The following is a 23,730-nucleotide window of genomic DNA, read 5'->3' as shown; positions in this document are numbered from 1 at the left end:
ACAAGTGGAGACATTGAGGACTGCAATAAATACCTAATTCTTCAACACCCAGACACAGACAAACATCCACAAATATCAAGATGATCCAGGAAAACATGACCTCACCAAATGAACTAAACAGCCATCAGGAACCAATGCTGGAGAATCAGAGATATATGACTTTTCAGACAAAAAAAGTAAAATAATTGATTTGGGGAAATTCAAAGTAATTCAAGATAATACAGACAAGGAATTCAGAATTCTATCAGATAAATTAACAAAGAGATTGAAATAAGAAAATAGAATAAAGCAGAAATTTTGGAGCTAAAAAAATGCAACTGGCATACTGAAAAATGCATCAAAGTCTTTTAATAGCAGAATTGATCAAGCAGAAGAAAAAATTAATGAGCTTAGAGACAGACTATTTGAAAATACACAATCATAGGAGACAAAAGAAAAAAAAATGAACCATGCCTACAGAGTCTAGAAAATGGCCTCAAAAATATCTAAGAGTTATTGGCCTTAAAGAGGAGGGAGAGAAAGAATAGTGGTTTATTCAAAAGGATATTAACAGACAACTTCCAAGTCTAAGGGAAGATATCAATATCCAAGTACAATAAGTTTGTAGATCACCAAGCAGATTTAACTCAGAGAGTACTACCTCAAGGCATTTAGTAATCAAACACTTAAAGGTTAAGGATGAAGAAAGGATCCTAAAAGCAGCAAGAGACACAAAACGAACAACACACAATAAAACTCCAATATGGCTGGCAGCAGACTTTTCAGTGGAAAACTTACCTCACCAGGAGGGAGTGCCAGGAGAGTGTGGCATGACATATTTAAAGTGCTGAAGAAAAAGGAAAACTTTTACCGTAGAATAATATATCTTGAGGAAATAACATTCAAACATGAAGGAGAAATGAAGACTTTCCCAGACAAACCAAAGCTGAGATATTTCATTATCACCAGACCCATCCTATGAGAAATGCTAATGGCAGTACATTAATCAGAAAGAAACGAATGTTAATGAGCAAAACATAATCACCTGAAGGTACAAAAATCACTGATAACAGTAAGTACATGAAAAAAACATAGAATATTCTAACATTGTAAATATGGTAGGAAAACCACTCTTATTCTAAGTAAAAAGACTAAATGATGAACCAATCAAAAAAATAACTACAACAACTTTTCAAGACATAGACAGTGCAGTGAAATATAAATAATAAATAAAAAGCTAAAAAGCAAGGAGATGAATTTCAGTCACAGAGTTTTTTTAGTTTTTTAATACTTATTTGTTTGTTTAAGAAAATTGTGTTAAGTTGTTATCAGGTGAAAATAATGAGTTTTAAGATAACATTTGCAAGCTTCATGGTAACCTCAAACCAAAAAAAATATAATGGATACACAGAAACTCAACAGCAAGAAACTAAATCATATTGAGATGATTATCTTCATGAAAGTAATACGGGAAAAAAGTAAGGAAAGTACAAACAATTACATAAAACAACAAGAAAACAAGTAACAACATAGCTGAAGTCTTTACTTGTTAATAATAACATTGAATGGAAATGGGCTAAACTATCCCAACAAAAGACACAGAGTAGCTGAATGAATGAAAAAACAAGACCCATTGATCTGTTGCCCACAAGAAACACACTTCCCATATGAAGACATGCATAGGCTAAAAATAAAAAGATGGAAAAGCATTCCAAGCCAGTGAAAACCACAAAACAGCAGGAGTTGCTATACTTACATCAGACAAAATGTATTTCAAGACAGAAATTATACAAAGAGACAAGGTCATTATATAATACTAAATGGATCAATTCCACAAGATAATATAACAATTTAAAATATATATGTACCCAACATTGAAATACCCACTATATAAAGAAAATTATATTATAGCTAAAGAGAGAGAAAGAGGCCCCAATACAATAAAAGCTAGAGACTTCAACATCCCACTTTCAGTATTAGACAGATCTTTCACACAGAAAATCAATAAACAAACATCAGACTCAGTCTGCACTATGGAGCAAATGGACCTAATAGATATTTACAGAACATTTAATCCAAAAGCTGCTGAAAACATATGATTTTACTCAGCACATGGACCTCTCTCAAGAATAAACCATATGTTAGGTTACAAAACAAATCTTAAAACCCTACCAACAGAAAAAGAATACTAAGTATTTCTGTGACCACAACAGAAAAAACTAGAAGTCAATAACAAGAGGAATTTTGGAAACTATATAGATACATGGAAATTAAATAATATGCTCCTGAAGTGTCAGTGAGTCAATGAAGAAATTAAGAAGAAAATGGAATAATTTCTTGAAATTAATAATAATGCAAATACCACATACTGAAACCTATGGAATACAGGAAAAGCAGTACTCAGAGGTAAGTTTATAGCTACAAGTGCCTACATCAAAAATGAAAAAAAAAAGTCAAATAAACAATCTAATGATGCATCATAAAGGACTAAAAAAGCAAGAAGATAAGGAAAGAAATAATAAGGATTAGAGCAGAAGTAAGTGAAATTAAAAGGATAAAAACAGTAGAAAATATCAGTGAAACAAAAAGTTGTTTTTTTGAAAGGTTAAATATAACTTACAAGCCTTTAGCCAGACTAAGAATAAAATAGAGAAGATCAAAATAAATGAAATCAGAATTGAAAAAAGGAGACACTACAACTGATGTTGCAGAAATTTAAAGCAACATTAGTGGCTACTATGAGCAACTATGTGCCAATAAATTGGAAAATATAGATGAAATGGAAAAATTCCTAAACACATACAATCTACCAAACTTGAACCAGGAAGAAATCCAAAACTTGAACCAACAAATAACAAGTAATGGGATCATAGCCATAATAAAAAGTTTCATAGTAAAGTAACGCCTGGGACCTGATGGCTTCACAATTGAATTCCACCAGACATTTAAAGAACAACAAATACCAATCCTACTCAAAGTCTTCCAAAAAAAATGAGGAGGAGTGAATCCTTGCAAACTCATTCTATGAGGTCAGTATTACCCTTCTACAAAAACAAACAAACAAGCAAATAAACCAATACATTAAAAAAGAAAACTACAGGGCAATATCTCTGTTCACTATTGATGCAAAAATCCTCAACAATGTACTAGCAGACTGAATTCAACAGTATAATAAAAAGACTATTCATCATTAACTAGTGGTATTTTTCCTTGGGATGTAAAGATGGTTCAATATGTGGAAATCAATCAATGTGATAAAAATAATATCAACACAATGATCAAAGACATATGATTATTTCAATTGATAATGAAAAAGCATTTGATACAATTCAACATCCCTTCATGATACAAACCCTGAAAAACACGTTAGAGAAGGAACATATACTTCAGCATCATAGAAGCCACGTAAGACACATCTACAGCTAGTGTCATACAGAATGGGGAAAAAGCTTTTATCTATGAATTGGAACTCAACAAAGATACCCACTTATACCACTATTTTTCAACACAGTACTCAAAGTTCTAGCTAGAGCAATCAGACAAGAGAAAGAAATAAAGAACATTCAAATTGGAAGAGGAGATGTCAAATTATTGTTTCTTGCAGATGATATAATCGTTTATTTAAAAACACCTAAATAATCCATCAAAAACCTTATAACTGGTAATCAAATTCAATAAACTTGCAGGATTCAAATTCAACATTCAAAAATCAGTAACATTTCTATATGCCAAAAGTGAAAATCTGAGAAAGAATTTTAAAAAAATAATAATCCCATTTACAATACCACACATCAAATGAAATACCTAGGAGTTAACTTCACCAAAGAAATGAAAGCTCTTTATAACGAAAAAGGTTTTCACTGAGAAAATAAATTTAAGAGGACACCAAAAAATGGAAATATATTCTATATTCATAGATTAGAATAATCAATATTGTTAAAAATGTCACTACTACCCAAAACAATCTACAGATTCAATGCAATCTCTATCAAAATACCAATGTCATTCTTCACAGACATATTTTTTAAAAAACCTTACATTTATAGGAAACCAAAAAAGACCCAGAATAGACAAATCTATCCTAAGCCAAAAGAACAAAACTGGAGAAATCACATTCCTTGACTTCAAATTACACTACAGAGGTATAGTAACGAAAACAGCATGATACTTGTGTAAAACAGACATGCCAAACAGTAGAACAGACTAGAGAACCAAGAAACAAATTCACGCACCTATAGTTAACTCATTCTTGACAAAGATGCTGAGAACATACCCTGGGGGAAAGAAGTCTCTTCAATAAACGGTGCTGTGAAAACTGTATATCCATATATAGACCTATGATACTAGACCCCTATCTCTCACAGCACACAAAAAACAAATCAAAAGACATTAAAGACTTAAATCTAAAAGCTACCTCACACTACAAATCTACTACAAGCAAACATTGGGAAATATCTCCAAGACATTAGTCTGGGTGGAAATTTCTTGAGCAATACCCTACAAGCACAGGCAACCAAAACAAAAAATGCACAAATAGGATCACCTCAAGTTAAAAAGCTTCCTCACAGCAAAGGAAACAACAAAGTGAAAAAAATCCCATAGAATGGGAGAAAATATTTGCAAACTACCCATCTGATAAGGGACTAATAACCAGAAAATATAAGAAGTTCAAACAACTGTATAGGTAGAAACCTAATAACCCAGTTAAAATAATGGGTTAAAGATTTGAACAGTTATTCTCAAAAGAAGACAAACAAATGGAAAACAGGCATATGAAAAGGTTTTCAACATCATTGATCATCAGAGAAGTGCAAATGAAAACTACAATGAGATATCATCTCACCTCATTTAAAATGGCATATATTAAGAAGACAGGCAATAACAAATGCTGGCAGGGATGTGGAGAAAAGGAAACCCTTGTACACTGTAAGACACGCAAATTATAGGACATTTGCTCCGTAGAATACTGCTCCGCAATAAAAAAAAAAGTAGACTCATTATGCATGAAACACATTGGATTAATCTCCACAGAATTATACTCCATGAAAAAAGACCAATCTCCCAAAATCACATATTGTTTAATTACGCTCATTTAACATAAAATAACAGATTTATAGAAATGAAGATTAAGTCAGTGCCTGCCAGACATTAAGAACAAGATAGGGGGTGAGGAGCAGCAGGAAGGTGAGTATAATTAAAAAGGGCAACATGAGGGATCCTGCAGTAAGTGGTCTGCATCTTGACTGTTTTGGTGGATATGTGTGTGTGTGTGTGTGTGTGTGTGTGTGTACAGGTGTGTGTGTGTAAAATCCAGTCTGGGTTTTAGAAACTTTCTAATGGACTCTTTAAAAAAGAGACATGTCAGTCCCAGCTACTCGGGAGGCTGAGGCAGGAGAATGGCGTAAACCCGGGAGGCAGAGCTTGCAGCAAGCTGAGATCCAGCCACTGCACTCCAGCCTGGGCGACAGAGCGAGACTCCGTCAAAAAAAAAAAAGACATACCATAAATATACAAATACAGAAATTTCAAAATTAGGCAATGGAAAGTATTTATCATGAAAACGCTAACTAAAACAAAATGAATAGACCTATAATATTAGACAAATGGGTTTACAGCAAAGAGTTTCACTAGAAAAAAGAGAGCTGTTACATGATGTTAAACGAGTCAATTGATGAAGAATATATTATAATTAAATATACATGCAAATCAAAATCTTTTCAAATAAATTTTAAAAGACTTCAAAAGAAAGAATCAGAATGAGAGATTTTAACATAACTCAATTGCTGAAAGAATAATCTAGCCTAAGAACATTAATAATAAGATAGAAGATCTGAACAACATAATTAACAAATATGACCTATTTAAGATGTAAATATATATGTCTGTATATGTGTGAAAACATTATATACATATACATACATACATGAATAAATTCTATCTATAAATCCTTACACAGATATATCTATCTATACCTATCTATATATATAGAAAACATGTATGTTTGTATAAAAGCCATATAGAGACATAGAGTCATATATATATATTTACACATATACACACAGACTATATATACATATATAAAGAGATGTATGTAGACATATATAGCCATGCATATACATTTATAGATATAAATATAGTTATGGATCTATAGATACATATTTGGTTATCTGCTGGATTACCTGAATAGATACATTTCTATAAACACACTATACATCCAGATAGAACAAAAAAGATGTAGAAAGCTTGAACAAATTAATAACAAAGAGATAGAATATGTAATCAAAATTTTTTAACAAAAAAAGGCCAGCATTAAAAAAGAATTCCACCTAACATTTAAGAAAGAATGCATATGAATTATTTTAAGCTCTCCTCTAAAAATAAAAGAAGGAACACTGAAAATTCACTTTATGAGGACTGCGTCACTCTGATTCCAAAGCCAGACAAGGATGATGTCAGAAAATAAAACAACAGAACAATATTTCTGATGAACATAGATGTGTTTATCCTAAGTAAAATACTTTCAAACCAAATTCAGGAGCACACCGAAGGGATCATATACTGTAACTAAAAGGCATTTATTCCTAGAACTAAAGGACATTTCAACATACAAACATTAACCAACTTAATGTTTGACATTAGTAGAACAAAAGGCAAAAACCTCATAATTATCTCAAAAGATTAACAAAAGGCATTAAACAAAACGTAACATACCTTTAAGGCCAAAAAAAAAGTCAACATGATAGGTATAAAAGAAATGTACCACAGCCCAATAAAGGCCTTATGTGTAAAACCCACAGTTGATATCATAATCCATAGAGAAAAAGTGAAACATTTTCTTCTAAGATTCAGTACATGGCAAAGGTGTCCACTCTTATCCCTGTTATTTAACGTAGTATTAGGAGTTCTAAATAGAGCAATCAGGCAGGTAAAAGAAACAAAAACATCTAGAGCAAAAGATTGGATGTAAAAATATCTTCGTTTGCAGATGACGTGATTGTGTAAGTCAAAAACCCTAAAGATTCCATGGAAGCCTGTTATAACTAATAAAGGAATTCAATAAAATTATGAAATACAAAATCAAAATACAATAATCAGTTGCAATTCTGTACACCAACAACAAACTATCCAAAAGGGAAATAAGAAACCTATCCTATTTGCATTAACAGTAAAAATAACAAAAATTTAAAATACTTAAGAATCAACTAAAGAGGTAAAAGTAAAAGACCTATACACTCAATATTATAAAACATAAGTGTAGAAACTTTTAAAAGACAAAAATAAATAAAAATACATTCCGTGTTAATATATCGGCAGTATTAATACTGTCATAATGTCCATACAAACCAAGGCAATCTACACACTCAATGCAATTTCTATCAGAATTCCAAAGGCATATTTTTCAAAAATAGAAAATAATTCTGAAATTCTTATAGAACCACAAAATCCCTGAATAGCTAAAGCAATCTTGAGCAAAAACAGAGCAGGAAATATCATGTTTTTTGACTTCATATTATATTACAAAGCTATAGTAAAGAAAACGATGTGGTACTGACGTATAAACAGATACATAGACCAATAGGAGAAAAGAGGGAATGCTGAAATAAACCCACATATTTAGAACCAACTGTTCGCCCATCAGGGTGCTAAGAACACACAATGGAGAAAGGAAATGGTGCTAGGAAAATTAGATATCCATATGCAAAACAATGAAACTGAGCCCCTATTACACAACATACATAAAAATAAACTCTATATAGATTAAAGACTTAAACATAAAACTTGACACCATAAAACTCCTAGAAAAAAAAACATGGAAAAAGTCCTTCCTGACATATATTTTAGCAATAATATTTTGGATATTATACCAAAACACAGGCAACAAAAACACAAACAGACAAGTGGGATTATACCAAGCTAAAACAGCATCTTTGCGACAATGGAAACCATCAACAAAATGAAAAGACAACTTACAGATTGAGAAAAAAATGCAAATTATATATCTGACAAGGGATTAATATCCAAAATAAGGTACGCTTACAATTCAATACCAAGAATACAAATAATCCAATTAATAAATGAACAAAAATCCACAAAACAGAAATTCACATGGCCCACAGGCATATGAAAAGGTGTTCATCTAATCATCAGGGAAATGCAAATCAAAACCACAATGAGATATCATCTCACATCTGTTATAAGAGTGACTATCAAAAAAAAAGAAAGAGAAGTGTTGGCAAGGATGTGAAGAAAAGAAACCCTTGTATATTATCTCACACCATACACAAAAATAAACTCAAAATACATGACAGGCATAAAGGTAAAGCTTAAAACTGCTAACTGATACAGCCCAAATGGAAAACAGCACGGTAGTTCCTCAAAAAACTAAAAATATAAATACCACTTGATTCAGCAATACCAGTCTTGGGTATGTACTCAAATAATGTAAAACAGAATCATGAAGAGAGCCCTGAACTCTTCTTTTAATTGCAGCATTATTCACAATAGCCAAGATATGAAAACAGCTTAAATGTCCTTCAACAAATGAACACACACACGCACGTGCGCAGACACACATACATATTATTCAGCCTTTATAAAGAAGAAAATCCTGCCATTTGTTACAACATAGAAAGAGCTGGAGGACTCTCTACTAAGTGAAATACACAAGACACAGAAAGAGAAACACTGCATGATCTCACCTCTATGTGTTACCTAAAATAGTTAATCCCAAAGAAACAACAGGGTAGAACAATGGTGGCCGGGGGATAGGGAGAGAGGAGAATAGGGTGATGTTGGTCGAAGTGGACAAACTTCCAGTTACGCAAGATAAATAAGTTCCCATGATCTAATGTACAGCACGGATTAAAAGCACTGTATTATAGACTTGAAATTTACTAAGAGGGTAGAGCTTAAATTATGTCTTCTTATCATACACACAAAAAGCAAGCAAAAACTATCTACAGGTGATAGATATGTTAGTTTGCTGGTATGGGAGGATAATTTCATCAACAAGGTATATGTTTATCGAAACATCAAGTTGCACACCTTAAATATATACAATTTGTGTATGTCAATAATATATAACTAAAGTTTTTAAAAATAAAACAAAGCCGTGAAAAAACAACAACAATTAAATCTAAAGGGCAATGGAATGTCTTTCTAGTGCTGTGAGAAAATAACTTTCTAACAAGAGTTGTACACCCAGCAAAACTATCTTTAAGAATGACAGCCAATAAAATGTATTTTTAAATATCAAAAATTGAAAGTGTTTAGCACCCCTAGACTTACATTAAAGTAACTTTTGAAGGGTGCTTTCTGCAAAGATTGCCAAAAGTTCTAACGTGCAAAAAAAAATAATGAGCATAAATATTGATCTATCTATTGATCTATGTAGTCACCTATCTATATAAATATTGTTCAGCAAATAATGCTAATGAAGTAATGATAATTATAAAGTAATAATTTTTAAATGTCTGGTATATGGTGGTTGAAAATGAGGAAGATCAGAATGCTAGATAGCAAGATCATTGAACTGTGAAGGCAAAATTAGAATTAAAATGTTCTAGATTGCATTTATTCAAAAGGTGTGTTTGTTTATGTTTATTTTTTCAAAAGGTAGATTTGTTTACATTTTTCCAAAAGGTAGGTTAAGGTATTAACTGCTGTTTTCTAATTATTCATAGTCAAACTCCAAGGGTAATTCTAACAGTAAAACTTAGCTGTGTATCAAAAATATGTCATCCCTCTTTCAATATTGTGGCCAATGAGCAACAGCCCAGCTAGAGAACACATTTCTCAGTCCCCCTTGTATGTGGTCATGGGACCATTACTGAACATTGAAAGGCGTGCAGAAGTAGTACTCTCAATTTCCACGTCTGAATTTAAAACATGCAGTGCCTTTTTTATTTTCTATTTTCCTATCATTCACTGAATGCAGAAGAAAAGGGAAACTAGCAATATAAGCCCTAAGAGTTAATAAAGTGAGCCAGCCAAAAGAAGCATGGGGCCGGGTGCTGTGGCTCACATCTGTAATCCCAGTACTTTGGGAGGCCGAGGCAGGCAGATCACGAGGTCAGGAGATCAAGACAGGAGATCAAGACCATCCTGGCTAAAACAGTGAAACCCTGTCTCTACTAAAAATACAAAAAATAGCCAGGCATGGTGGTGGGTGCCTGTAGTCCCAGCTACTCCGGAGGCTGAGGCAGGAGAATGGCATGAACCCAGGAGGTGGAGGTTGCAGTGAGCCAACATCATGCCACTCCACCCTGGGCAGCTGTGTGAGACTCCGTCTCAACAACAACAACAACAACAACAACAACAACAAAAGAAGCATGAGTTTTGAATTATAACATAAAATAAAGCTGCTTATTGATTAGGAATTTTCACATTGCACTGTTTCATTAGCAAAATTTATCTTTTATTGTATTGAACAACTGAAATTTTGGGGTTTGTCACGTTAGGTACTATTACCCTAACATAGATTAACCACTTAAAAAATGTAAAAACAAAACCAGTCAAGTAGGAACATAAGAATGAGGAATAGGAATAAATGGAAGAGAATAAAAGAAAAATAGAAATAGTGAAACAAATAAAAAACGTCAGGTATTTTTAAAACACAAGTATATTCATAAACAATAGATGTATATGAAAATTAAGTGAATCACCTTCAAATGTATGGTTCAAAAGAGAAAAGCACAGTAAAAATTTAAAATAATTGTAAAAGGAAAATAATAGTATATTATCCAAATGTGTGTGGTATAACAAATGTGGTATTTTAATGTTAATAACTTTATTTTTGTTAAAAATGATTAAAAACTGAACATTAATGACCCAATAATCAAACATAAATTTAGAAAAATAAAAACAGAATAAACACAAAGAAAATGGAAGGGTTTAACAACAGGCAGATATCAATAAAACAAAAATACACAACACATAATCAGCAAATCAAAAAACTTTTCATTTCAAAAAGACCCATGAAGAGAACAGGGCTCTGGCAAGTTTGATTTTAAAAAGTGAGAAAGAAAACACAAATAAATCATGTTAAAAATAAAAAAGACGATACAAGGAGATACTGTAATAATTAAAGTTAATTTAAAAATACAAATAATTCCATGAAAATGATTTGGACTCTTTTAAAATTTAAAAACTTCCTGAAGAAAAATATACTTATAAAATATGTATTAAATAATGTTGAAATCAATGAAAAACTTGGAATAGTCCGTTAGAGATAATCAGTTAAAAATATTTGCTGCACATGTATCCCAGTACTTGAAGTATAATAAAAAAGATATATATTTGCATAATGTGAATACAACACTGTGCAAATATGACTTTACAAGTAAGTCTCCAGTTTCTGAGAAAAGATTATACAAAATTCTTTTTGAATGTTTTTCTCTTCCTTTCGTTTCCAGATTGCTTTAGAAGCTTTTTTTGTGTTGATTTTCAACATTGTCTTGTATCTCATTGAGTTTCCTCACAATCCATGCTTTGTATTCTTTGCCGGCCATTTCTAAGCTTTCATTTGTTTACTGACTATTGCTAGAGAGCTAGTGTGATACTTTGGTGGTGTCATTACATTCTGATTTTTTATGGTGCCAAAATTTTTCTGTGGTTACTTCTCATCTGGAGATGTTGGCGTTTCTAATTTCTATAATTACTTTTATTCAGGTAGGACTTTTGTTGTCTTTTTCTTTCTTTCTCTAAATATTATTGGTTTTTTTTCATTTCCTTTTCCCATTGCCCCCCTCCCTAGTGTGTGTGACTGTAAGGAATGCTGGATAGGGTTCGTTGGTTTTGCTTCTACAGCCCTATGCTCTTCTTTCAGCAGGTTTTATATTGGGCTGTGCAGTTCAACCTACAATCCAGTAGGTAAAAACTTACAGGTTAAGAGCTGCCTGTGACCCATGCAGCTCAATATATACTTGATCCTTGTTTACTGTCTGTTGCTTCATGCAATGGCCTAATTTGCAAAATACCCAGTAGTCTGACCTCCCTGCTTAGCCCCAGGGTTGTGAAGTTACAACAGTTAGGGTCTATCTACAGGTCCCCTCATGGGAGGCAAAAGCAACTGCACTGAGAAAGCATTTGCTGCATGACCACCAAACACTCAGAGGTGTGCCTAGGCCTGGAACTGGAGAATTGCCTCAGCCTCAAATTCTTTGCATAGGAATCGGGAGTGGCATAAACTCCTATTCCAGGAGTAAGCGCACCAAATGCCTGGGAATCTGCCTGGGCATGTAGCAGAGAAGGCCCCCCTGCATGAGGATCTCTGAACAGGAAGGGTGAGGTGGCTCAGGCTACTAATCCAGGCAAGTTGGTGTTCCAAACGCTTGGAGATTTGCCTGGGCATGGGGCAGAGAGGGTGTCACTGCACCACAATCTATTTCTTAGAAGGGTCAGGTGGCTCAGTCTGCTGATCTAGATGAGGGATTGCTCAAAATTCCTGAGATACTTTTGGGCCTGAAGCATATAAGGACTTCTTGCACAAGGATCTCAGCACAGAAATTGTAGGTCAGGTCAGGCTGTGGATCCAAGTGAGTGGGTTCTCCAAATGCCTAGATACCTGCCTGGGCATGGAGCAGAGAGGGCCCCACTGCACCATGATCTATGTCCATGAAGAGTGGGGCAACTCGGGTTGCAGTTCCAGAGAAGTGAGTCCTCCAAATGCCTGAATTTCTGCCTGGGAGTGGAGCAGAGAGAGGCCTGCTGCAGCAAGATCTCAGGGGAGCAGTCTGGGGCTCTCAGTCATGGGACACATAAATTGGGTCTAGGTCATCAAGGTGGCTTTGGCTGCAAGGTTCACAGCCCAGGAGAAATTGCAGCTATAGCAGCTCTCCTCCTGCCCCAAGTTTGAGATGGGGGAGAGCAAAATTCCATTGCTTACTGCTGAGGCACTTTCCACAGTTCTGGCTGTGAATGCCCTTACCCATCTCCAAAGCGAGCACTGAAATTTCTAGCCCGAGACTAAAATGTTTGCATGGCCACATTGCCGGATCACCAAAGAATGGCTAACTTTGTTGCACCCAGATTAAAAATGGTGTTCTGCTCTCAGTCCCAGTTCTGGAAAAATGCCTGCAGCTTTTCTTTGTGTCTTTTCCTTACAGCATCTCCAAGCTTCTTCTCAGGTTAGCTCTTGTCTTGGGAGAAAAAAACTGTTCTGCTTCGGCCTGGGTGGCCTCAGATCTCCAGTGCAAATGTGAGTCACAGAGAAAGACTCTCTTCCTCTCTCACATACTGTGGTTGCACTCAATTTTATCAGCCAGATGCCATCATAGGAGTTGTTTGCCAGTGTCCTCTACTGTCCTGATCTGGGGTATCCTTCATGATTCTGGTGGATTCACATTTTCCTTTTTGAATTGAAGCTCATAGAGTTGATCTTTATGCACTATCTTGTTATTTCCAAGTGACTGAGGCATGCTAAATGCCTCTAATCCACCATCTTGTGGGAAAAAAGTAGAAGACTCTGTTTTAGATGAGATATTTGTAAATTTCTGTCTTTCTAAAATTTTGTTATTATTGTATAGACATTTAGAGGGGTTTTGTTTTGTTATGCAGTTTGATCCCATTTCTGGCCTATATTCCAAACTCTCAACATTCCTAATAATTTAATAATGAAGTACTTTCTCAATACAGACATTAATATCATGTGTGAATTGTAAAAGTTTTTGTATTTTTTGTATATTCATTGCATTAAAAAAAATTACCAGATTGACCATAACAATCAGTATGATATTCAGTAAATGCAGTGATACACACATTATTCACTTGATGTAAATAGGATCTCACCTTTAACAGTCATGTTTATTATACATTTTGATTTGGCAACATATTGTCCAGTTTAAATGTTTTATTATATTCATAAATTTCCAAAAGGTTTTGCCATGAATTAATATTAAATTTAACCAATGCATTTAAAAAAAATTAAGTAATGTGTGAGATTTCTCCTGCAATCTGTTAGAAATAACATTTAAAGTTTTTTGTAATGCTAAATACCTTTGGATTCTTAATGCTAACTTGACTATGACATACATTCATACAAACATATACATACATACATATGTGTGTGTTTCTATTTATGTAATTGCTTTTTTTGCATTTTTTGTAATTATTGCATCTATGTTCATGAGGTAAATTTACACGGAATAACAATTTTCTTTCCCTTGTACCATATTATTTATCTAAATATATATTCAAAAGAATATGTAAAATATATGGTACATATAATAAAATAAAAATGATATTATATAATAAACATATAATATATTTAGAGAGAGACACACACACAGACACATACACTATTTAAATCAAAGCTCCAGTTCTACAATGTATCCTTCTTTATTTTGCTGCACATTTTTGGAGGCTTAACGGTATGGACTACTTTAGTGGACCTCCCATCTTCCGGCTTCTAGTAGACTTTGATGAATGGAAGGCTCTGACAAAATATCAGAAGGTGGGAGAAAGAAGAGTTACTTATTCCTCTGCTTTCTTCCCCATTGGTTTATGGCAGATAGTTGTTTTCCTCTATCAGAGACCACAAACCCTAGCAGTCTCTCTCTCTCTCTTTCTCATTCTCTCGCACCTCTCATTTGTTTGTTTTTGTTTTTTGGATTTTTAAAATTTTTATTTCTGTAAATGCTCCTTTGACTTACCTTTTCATTCTTAATGGTGGTAATCACTTCCACCTTCATTTCTCTAAACTGTATTCATATTTTTAAAGTTAGTTTTAATATTAAATTTCTGAGAAACTAGTTTAAGTGTAATGTCAGATTTCTGAGATCCTTACTGATACAGTAATTTACTCCAAAAGTGGTCCCATGAAACAGATTCTCAAAATGAGATTCTGGGATTGGTTTGCTCACATGTTTGAGGATCCCCCAAGGACAATCTCCTTGACCAGAAATAGAAATAAATTGGGCAGTAAGTGACTCTTTGACCATTCTGGACTTTGACTTATCTGATTTAAACACCATACAATTGGATACGTACAGTAGCATACTTGATGTGGTATATATGAGACCTTGTTGGTGCAAGTCTGAATGCACAAGTAAACCAAACAGGTAGGAGGCTCAGACTCTTAGAGTACCTACTCCTGTTACTTTGCTACCTGACCCATGGCTCATACCAACTGCCAAAAGGGGGAGATTCCCTTTTACCAAATAATGAAGGAGCAAAAGAATAAAGTCCTAGTCAATAGGTAGATTTTCATGACAAACCAGCCCCATTGATGGCCACCGCACTATGGTCCTATTAAGATGTGATCTTAAAAGATAGTATTGAAGGGAAATTCTCTCAGTGAGCATAAAATAGATATGTGTATATTTTGCAGAGTGAAGTCCTAGTTTATACGTTGATTTTCATGACAAACCAGCCCCATTGATGGCCACTGCACTATAGTCCTGTTAAGATGTAGTCTTGAAAGACGGTATTGAAGGGAAATTATCTCAGTGAGTGGTAATTGGATATGTATTTTGCATGGAGGGAAAGATTATCTCAAATATGGATTTACAATGATTTATAGGCAGTGACTAATGATTCGGCTGGTTAATCAGGGACTAAAAAGGATAAGATTTGAAGAGCAATGACAAGGGGGTGAGGTATTCGATGGATCTCTCAGAATAGGTACATAGTATGATTACATTTATGAGCCGTATAACTGCCCACCAGAAGAAATCTACTGTGGAACATGATCTTTAATCAAGTGGACAAGGTGACCTATTCTGAATGTCAGTTAGTCTCCTTCCTTGGTCACCCTGGCAATTATCCAATGAGATTATGAAACAAGTGCCTGTGGTGGCAGGAATAGAGGCTAGGTATGGGCTCCAAAACTTGAAACATTTTTCACCAAGGTCAAAAAAAAATAGTAATTTCTATTCATTAATAAGGAAATTAGAACAATGGTATGATATTCATTAAAAAAATGAAAAGAAAATGTTTAAGGAATTTGACAAAACCCAGGCTTGTTGAGTACACAAAATAAGGAACAATCTCAGATGTTATAGTGCAATTAGGGAAGAGAATTTGTTTACAATATGAATCCATATGTAAAATGCTTATTCCTTTTGATATATTAAAAAAATTCACTTTTAGAAGATTACACTAAGGGAATAATTGCACATATTCAAAATTATGTACACATAAGGATTCATCTCACGATATTTTTAATAATGTTAAAAAGTTGAAAAATCATCTAAATATCCCTTGATAGAAACTGACTAAAGAAATTCTGGAACTTACATAATATATAGCTATTAAAAATTGTTAAATATAGTTCTGTTTCCTGAAAAATCATATTATTGACTAAAGGAAAACAGTTTATAGAACACCAGTTATCTTATTGATGTAAACTTCTATTCAGGACTTTTCTGCAAAAAAGGCAAGGTTTCTGGTAATTTTTATTTTTTTCTTATAATACTCCTGACATTTTGAATTTTATAATGAACAGATATTGTTTTTTACAAAGCATCCAAGATAGTTTTAAAGGAAGAAAAGATTGTTTTCAAAAATATGCTGTTTAGAAATGTGTCATACAATCCTACTGGATTCATACTTTATTGGTAGGAACACATATACAGTGCTTTCCACCCTGCTGCAAATTATATTATTTACTTTCGATTATTCCAAGGGCAAAACTTTTTAAAAACATCTCTACCTCTAAGTCATTATTATTCATTTCATTAAAATTGCTGCTTATATATGTGTTTTTTATTACTATAAATATATCTGCAAAGCAGTTACTTTATGTTAAAGATCATATCTTTGTTATGTGTTTTCCCAGCTAAGTTTCTAGGGAAGAGGTCAATTTAAGTGACACTATTCTCTTGCAAGGCAATCTTTTAAAATTTGTTTTAGGCCTTCTAAAATGACTGATTTGGTATGATTTCTGTTATATTAGATCTTATGTAGTATACTGAAATGCCAGGGGTTTGGTGTAGGTCCATTTGCTCACCACACAGAAAGTGAATCACTGAGACAACAATTACTGCCGGGAAGAAGGCGTTTTATTCAGATGACGTCAGCAGAGTGATGGGAGCCAAACTTCAAATCTGTCTCCTTAGCTGAGTAAAATTGGAGGTTTAGATAGTGGTGGAGAAAATCTAACTATGTGTGTGTGGGGGAAGTAAATTAGGGACAAGAAAGGAAGCATTCATGATGAATGAGGGGTCTGGTGTCTCACGGTCTGGATACGGTAATCCGATGAATTTTAGCTCCTTGCCCGAGGGCTGGTTTCCTGAGGAAGGAATTCAGATAAAGTAAATATTTTAAGTTTTAAGATTAGGGAGTGTCAATTTCCATGTTTACTTAAAAAAGTCATTAATATCATTTCTATGGGGACATCAAGCTGGTTTCATTTAGGGATTTTAAATTTACTATATTTACTATATCTTGTTTTGTTGTTACTGTTAATTATAGTATAAAAATAAGCCTGTAATTTTTACACTTTTGTGTAAATAATAATTAACTAGGAGATTATTAAAAATAAAGATCCTTGGCTCTATCCCAGAGATTCTGATTCAGGTACAAATTATCTATGTAGTGAGTAAACATCACTGGACATATTTGAGAATAGGAATGAGATCATACCTCTCATTCTTGTACTTTTTAGCATGCCTAGAGGAAGGTATTACTCTCTATAACAAGACTAGTAAGATTTTCCCAAATCTTGAGTTGGGTGACCAGTATTTACTTTTGTCATTATAGTTGGGTTTTATGTATCTCTCAGAAAACCAGTTATAAATATGCTAAAAAATAATAACCCAAAAGTCTATATAACAAATATTGATTAATGCATTGTTATAATTATTTTGCCATTGAAATGAATGACTCCCTTGTCATGTACTTTCTAAACTGTATGATATTTGTATGGTTTATATAACTGTCATAACTCTATTTTATGAGCCAAGTATTACTTATAATACTTGTTCTCAAACTTGGATGCATATTGGTATCACCTAGTGAGTTTAAAACAAATTACTAATATCTTGGTCCTAGAAAGAGATTTTGATCTGTCAGGGTGAGGTCTGACATCAAGGTTTTTAAAAGATTTTCAGGTAATGTTAATGTGCAGCCAAGGTTGAGAATCACTCTTTTTCAAGACTGGAAAAATAAAAACCCAGAATTGCCACAACGTGGACCGAGTAGGATTTTATTTAATTACTTATAGTACTAGACTTCTATTCAGTAAATCTACTTTATGCATTGCTATGTGTTCATCTCTCAGATCCTGCTCCTCTGATGTTTTTTTATTCAAAATAGTTACCATTTCAAAGGCCGTTGACTCAATCCATACTTTAGAATATAAGTTTCTCGAGGATGCAAAGATTGCCTTATTTCTATATACTATGGATAGGTCTTAGGTCTTAGCTAGGACCCTGACCTTGCTGTGTCCTGTGGGCACTTCACAAGTGCTATAAATAAAGATGAAACCCTTCTCCTTGAGCTGAGGACAATCAACAAGAATCTGACTTTTCCCCAGGGACTACAAGTGAATGTAGTTTGAAAGAAAAAGAAAAAGGTTCAACTGTGGATCAAAGCTCTGTCAGGAAAGAGGAAGACTGATGATTAGCTCTTTAGTGTCATATTTGTGCTGGGAAGTTAACCTCTCTTAAGAACCAAACACTGTTTGAGACAGGATTGTCTTCTGGAAGAACTCCAACTAACAACAGCCCTTCACCTTTTGCACTTTAAAGAACTCAATACATTTTGTATTCTGTATGTATGTTTAAGGCTGACTGCAGGGAGTCAAATTCAGTGTTCAAAAACAGGATTCTACTTAAGTTCTGAAAAACACCGCTACGAGAACCATCTTTCTCTTCTTCGCTTCATTTTCCTTTTTACGTAGACCAGCAGAAAACTCACATTGCTTTTTCTCTCATTCAGCTCTGTATATCTGTGTTTCTAATATGACAAGAACTAATAAGTACTAAGTTATCAGAGCAGTCATTAATAAGAAAACATCTACAGTTCATATTATTTGAAAGACATCCAAATGTTGAAAAGAACAAAATATTATTGAAAGGGAAAATTGATGCATAGCATGACAAAGGAATAATGCATTCAACTTAATCAAATATTTGTGAAATATTTATCTCTCATATATCCATATGCATATATACACACATATAATATGTACATAAAATATTTAATTCATTCTTTCTTTCCTTTATTAACTCTTTGTCAAGCCCTTACCGTTTGTCAAATAATTTTCTAGTGAAGAGTGGGATGCATTTGCAAATGAAATGGGTCTCTTTTTTAGAGAGCTTATATTCATGTAAAAAAAACAGAAAATAAATAATATTTGAGTATAAAAGTTAGAGTTCACTACAGAGGTGTGGATTGGATACAAAAATTTGAACATTGTCAGCACAGAGGTGTTACATAAATGCATGATGTGAAATTGCATTCTCAAGAATATTACTGCATATAGAAAAGAAAAGTCCACAGACTAAGCACTTTGGCACTGAGGAGATATGCAGAAATCAGCAAAGAAGGTTGACAAGAACCAACAATGAGGTAAGAGGAAGATGAAGAGATGATCGTGTTTTGGAAGCCAAATGAAGAAAATGTAAGAAATGTGTTGAATGGTGCAACTAATTTGGTAGGATGAGGACTGAAGTCTAGCCATTGGATTGGGCAATATTGAGATAATTTGGGGTCTTCACAAAAGAAATTTCAGTGAAATAATTGGGATAAAAGACCGAATAGACTGTGTTTAAGAGATAATCATAGGAAACAAAATGAAGAAAGTGATTATATACAACTATTTTAAAATAAATCTCACAAAAATACTATGAACATTTATTGATGCATATTAGGTTAGTCAGAAAGTTATTTAGAGTTTTACACTTTTTAAGAATGATAATTAGAAATGTTGAAAAAATAGTAAAGAAAACATTTCTTCATTTAAAAATTAGGTTTAAAATTCCATTTTAATGAAGATATTTATTATGACATGTTAAAATTATGGACCACAGTTTAGTTTTCTATGAAGCCTTGATCTCACAAGAAGTTTAATAGAGGACATTAAAGAAATTATTAGGGCTTAGAGGAATTCTTCCATTTTGGAAATATATTGAGTACCTTCTGTTGACATAGTTTGTCAATAATTTTATGTAATTACTTTGTATAACAAGAAAGCCTACTGGAACTTATTTCCAAAGGGAAAGCATAGTGAATCTCTAAATTTAACTAATCTTTTCTTCTAAAATAGTATTTTAAAAACAATATACACAGGATGAAACTTTAAAGATATCTTGGGAGGCTGACACAGGCGGATCACAAAGTCAAGAGATGGAGTCCCTCCTGGCCAACATGGTGAAAACCCGTCTCTACTAAAAATACAAAAATCAGCTGGGCATGGTGGCATGTGCCTGTAGTCCCAGCTACTCGGGAGGCTGAGGCAGGAAAATCACTTGAACCCAGGGGGCGGAGGTTGCAGTGAGCCGAGATCCCGCCACTGCACACCAGCCTGGAGACAGAGTGAGACTCCACCTCAACAAAATAAAAAAAGTATCAGTATTACTGCTCAAACTGAAGCTATGATTAGTATCTAACCAGTATAGCTCTTCACCTTCAGAATAACATGACTCTGTATAAGCCCTTCCACACATTATTGTTTCAGAAATGAGCAAAGATCCTGAAAATAGGATTAAAAAGAGTCATGAAGGCCTTTAAGAACACTCAATGGAAGTTAAACATAATGTCTTAGTATGCACTGGTTCATAGTCTACTCATGTGTTGCTTTTAAAATAGATGAAAGGGCATTACCAGCTGTTCCCAAACTGATACAACTAACTTAAGAACAAAGAAATATATGATTGTCATGGATTGAATGTGTTTCCTCAAAATTTATATGCTGAAAAGTAACCCCCTTATGTTGTGTTTAGAAGGTGGGGCCTTTGGGAGGCCATTCAGACATGAGGGTGAGACACTCATGAATGGGATTGAAGTCCTTATAACAGGCTGAAGAGGCTGTCGTTGTCCCCTTTCACCATAAAGGGACACTGCTAGAAGGTATCAAATATGAACCAGAAAATAGCTTTTACCAGAAACCAAATCTGCCAGCACCATGATCTTGGACTTTCCAGGCTCCAGTATTGTGAAAAATAAATATCTGTTGTTGTAAGCCACCGACTTGTGGTACTTTGTTATAACGACTTCAACATCATATGGTAAGACAGAAAAATGAAATTGGCGTAAAAGTATTGCCCACCACTGTTATATGAGACGCTATCGAGCAGTGTTCAAAAGCACAGGCTTGGGCTGGGCACGGTGGCTCACGTCCGTAATCCCAGTACTTTGGGAGGCCGAGGTGGGAGGATCACAAGGTCAGGAGTCTGAGACCTGCTGGGCCAATATGGTGAAATCTTGTCTCTACTAAAAGTACAAAACAATTAGCTGAGCATGGTGGCACGCACCTGTAGTCACAGCTACTTGGGAGGCTGAGGCAGGAAAATCGCTTGAACCTGGGAGATGGAGGTTGCAGTGAGTCGAGGTCACACCAGTGACTCTAGCCTGGGTGACAGAGCTAGATTCCATTTTAAAAAAAAAAAAAAAAAAAAAGCACAGGCTATGTAACCAGACTGAATAGTATTGAAAACTGACTCTGTCATTTGAAGATTAAGTATGGAGAAATACAAACATAAATAGGATCTAATTGCTACCTTTAAGATATTTGAAAGTGGTTGAAGAGATAATATTTCTATAGAAGGATTAGGATTATTCACAGTATAGTGTTTGGGACATGATGGGGAATGTCTGCTTTTTAGGGAAAGTTCACTATCTTAATAAATATGGTTTTTAAATATATGAAATAATTAAATTAATAATACAAGTTGGTTAGATCAGATATGCTCCTATTGTATTTTCAAGAGGTTTTAAATTTATAACTTATTACACATAAAAGAGTTCATTCTCTCTAAACTCAGTACCCCACAATTATTCGCTCCATACAATATTTTTCTGCCATGTAGAAAATTAAAACTACAACTGAACAATTCATATTCTTACGAACTTATCTAGAGCTATGCCCTTAGAAAACTTTGCACCTTTCAAAGGGTACGTTTGGAGTGGAAGAAAGTTAGAAAGAAAGACAATATGTGATGTTGTTAACGTATTTTCCCCGAGTTATTTTGAAACCGTTTTCATAATCTTATAGACGGTTTTTTTTTTTAATAAAAATAGAAATTTGCCCTTCTCACCTTAAAGCTTATAACTTACATTTGCCTTATCTGAGATCCTTCCTCAGGAAACAATCCTTGGGTTTCTCAAAAGCAGCAAAGAGCTTCCCCTGCCCTAAATGCTGTTTTCCTAACTGACCACTGCTTCTTGTTGACCAACTCCTCTTTCCTATTATTTATGTATTTATTTATTTTTAATTTTTTTTTTTTTGAGACAGAGTCTTGCTCTGTCGCCCAGGCTGGAGTGCAGTGGTGCAATCACGACTCACTGCAAGCTTTGCCTCCTGGGTTCAGGCCGTTCTCATGCCTCAAGCTCCCGAGTAGCTCAGACTACGGCGCCCGCCACAACGCCTGGCTAATTTTTTTGTATTTTTCCTGGTTAATTTTTTGGATTTTTAGTAGAGACGGGGTTTCACCATGTTAGCCAAAATGGTCTCGATCTCCTGACCTCTTGATCTGCCCGCCTCGGCCTCCCAAAATGCTGGGATTACAGGCGGGAGCCACGACTTTCATTTTTTTCTTCCACAAACAAACCATTATTAATTTTCACCATTATGAGTACGGAAAATCATAATACTTTCCTTGATTATTCTAGAGTCAATTGTATATCCATTATTTTAGAGGTGTGGGAAAGTCCAAGCACAACAGGGAATTAATACTATTGAATTAACAATGTATCTCCCAAGTTTATAACTGACGTTGTCAGTAACAATTTCCACAAGGAAAGAGCATGACTGTAACAAGCCCAAAACACAAAATGCATGTCATATACAATAGGTAGCATGGTATTGCCAACACATTTATTTTAGTCTTGTCATACCCTAAGCAGAGAACACAGTCTTTTGTGTTTGAAATTCTGACCTGCTGAACTGGGACTTGATTTTTTTTAAGCTATTATATTTTTGGTAGTTAAACAGCAATATGAAACTAATACAATGGCTACTCAGAAAAGTTATCAGGATGCTTGATAGAAAGGTGTTTTAAAAATAATATATAGGAGAAAAATATATTCTTTTTCCATTTTCCTTTTTTTTTTTTTTTCCTGAGTTTTTTTTCAGTTTAGGTAGACTATGCCTTTGAAGAAATCTGAAAAATAAAGAAAACTACACATTCTCCTTTTGAGGAAATATTATCTGTACATTCTTGAAACGCGGGCCACCAAGAAACATGACAGTTGATTTTGTCAGCTCATTTGACAACTTACTGCCATAATCCTTCTTTGTTACATTGATAGCCTGTCTAGAAAAAATAAAGAAAAAGAAAAGCCATTGCAGAGAGTGCCTCTAGGTCAGAGGTATATGCTGTAGTTTCCTAACCTCCTGCCAAATTTTTTAACTTTTTGGAGCTCCTGAAAAACAGGTTATGTCAAGTTTAAAATAAGCATTTCTTGGCCTTTTGTCCCAGAATGAAACTCATAAGCTAACCTCAGTTTGTTTATACAACCCCTAAATCTAAATTTAATCATCCCTATGGAATTAATTTAGGCCCTCCTTAGTCAAAAGAAAAATCAGATGGCCCTCTCGCTCATATCCTTTAGTTGGCTCAAGTATCAGGGGCATAATTGGATTTTTAA

Source organism: Colobus angolensis, unplaced genomic scaffold, assembly GCF_000951035.1.
Source record: "Colobus angolensis palliatus isolate OR3802 unplaced genomic scaffold, Cang.pa_1.0 Scaffold373, whole genome shotgun sequence".
NCBI lineage: Eukaryota > Metazoa > Chordata > Mammalia > Primates > Cercopithecidae > Colobus > Colobus angolensis.
The sequence above is the reverse complement of the archived record's forward strand: the minus strand, read 5'-3'. Positions refer to the sequence as shown.